We start from the raw sequence: 2,132 nt of genomic DNA, 5'->3' as shown, positions 1-2,132 counted from the left end.
AGAGAGAGAGAGAGAGAGAGAGGGAGAGAGAGAGAGAGAGATACTTCATTTCAGTATTTTAGCGTAATGGTCAGAGCACGCTACGTCGTGCATCTACGCAGATCGGCTGAGTCAGAGGGATTTAGCTTCACCGAACACACGGCAGCGGCGCCAACGTTTCCTGTACAATAGTTTGTTGTGTGTGCGTGTACGTGTGCGTGCGTGCGTGCGTGCGTGCGTGCGTGCGTGCGTGCGTTCATGCGTGCTTGCTTGCGTGCGTGCGTGCGTGCGTGCGTGCTTGGTTTTACATCGCTTCAGCCGCGTGTGTACGTCCGTGAGTGGTTTCACACCGCTGTAGGTGCGTGTGCGTGTGTGTGTGTACGTACGTATACGTGAAAGTATGCGTGAACACGTACGTGTGCTGTGGGTGTGTTCGCGCGCGTACGCATGTGTGAACTGGTGCGGCTAGAAATCTACGAAAAACAAATTTTATTAGAGGAACCTCCCTGGTTTTGTAAAGTGTGCATTCCACACGACAATACAAGCACATCATAATATGTTCATCACTCTTCGGCGCAAATTTTAAAAGCAAATTTGTGCAGAATGGGAGATATCATTATTTTGTTGTTTTAATGGCGTCGTTACAACAATAGGCATATACGTATATAATAGCTGTAGATTATTGTAAGTACGGCCTCAGTTAACTGTTCTATATAGCTACAGATCCTTTCCATCAATATATTCGTCCGGCGATTGTCAAATACTCTAAATATTTCTTCACGACAAAGTATGCTGGTGTGATTTCAAATTCAGTGAGCTTGTGAGAACTATATATTGCTGTCATAATTACGCCACACCTCTTTGCGTGGGTAATATATATATATATATATATACATATATATCGCTTTCTTCGATAGAAATTCTCTGAATACCAGTTGAGTCTTCTTCATACGATGATAATCGCGTAGGTTTCACTGATGCTGAAGATCATATGTGCAGACATCGCCCTTAGACTGACTCCACGTCGCAGTGCTGGACACAGCATGTTGCTGCGATTGTACGAGGGCTACCCGTAGACAGCGCGAGACAGTGCTCCTTGTGTCAGTCTATAGCCATGGTCGTCCTTAACTCTTAGATGACTGTCTACGTCACGAATTTCTAGCACCAGCAATTAAGTAGTATATTTGTGTGTTATTTGTACAAAATAAAATGTATGAAAATACAATTAGTGTTTCTGTTTACTTTTCGTGCTTATATACCTTCTTTATACTCCCTAATGTGCCGGTGCATTCGATGTAACCAAACGCTCGACACAAACTCAACCGAAACTTTTGCGTGGCGCCCAGACGCAGCTAGCCGATATAGCGAACATCTGCGGTAAACGAGGCATTGGCAAATTGATTGTGGCCGCCATGGAAATGCCTTGTAAACTTGGGTGTTGCTATCCCCCGGGCGTGGAGTGAAGGTCACGCAACGTGGCAGCACTAGTGTTAGGATTAGGGTTAGGATCACGGTTAGGAGACTTAAACGGGAGTTTCTAATATAAACTTCTTTCTGATTTTTTCTCCTTTGTTTTCCTTCCGATGCACTGAATTGAACTGGTTTGCCCACCATTGTTTATCGTTTAGTTGATCTATAGCGTGAAAGGACGTCGAAGGAGGGTCACGTGATGTGGCAGCACTAGTCACTTCGTACGCTTCAAAGTCCAAATCTTCCACAGAAAGATTCCACAGTCATACTTCCGTGCTAGACATGGTCTTATTTCCCTAACCCTAACCCTAACCCTAATCCTAACCCTAACCCCAACCCTAACCCTAACCGCGCGCCTGACCCTAACCCTAATCCTAACACAAGTGCAGCCACATCACGTGACCCTCCTTCGACGCCCGTGTTCTAGGAAATCCCAACCGAGAGACGCCAGCCAGTAAATCGTGTTCTAGACTACAAATAGTGTTGACGGCAGTAATTCAAATCGTCTAGATTTTTGCAATTTTAACCAACGTATTAACATTATCAGGTGAGAATTTGAGGATATATTTAGTAACGTTAGTACTAACTTTTAATGTAAAAAAAGTACAAAAGTAAGGTTACAACTATAACTCTCAGGAGATTCGTGACGTAGACAATTTAAAGTAGACTACCTACATTAACAC

General features: G+C 44.0%; 1 protein-coding gene across 1 annotated transcript in view; it reads left to right on the top strand.

Moving 5' to 3' along the window:
• Positions 1-2,132, top strand: part of LOC106820202 (gamma-2-syntrophin-like) — a 68,045-nt gene that overhangs the window by 17,101 nt on the left and 48,812 nt on the right. The gene's annotated exons all lie outside the window — the stretch shown is intronic.

The sequence above is a fragment of the Priapulus caudatus genome, unplaced genomic scaffold (genome assembly GCF_000485595.1).
Source record: "Priapulus caudatus unplaced genomic scaffold, Priapulus_caudatus-5.0.1 Scaffold41, whole genome shotgun sequence".
NCBI classification, from domain to species: Eukaryota; Metazoa; Priapulida; class Priapulimorpha; order Priapulimorphida; family Priapulidae; genus Priapulus; species Priapulus caudatus.
The sequence above is the reverse complement of the archived record's forward strand: the minus strand, read 5'-3'. Positions and strand labels throughout refer to the sequence as shown.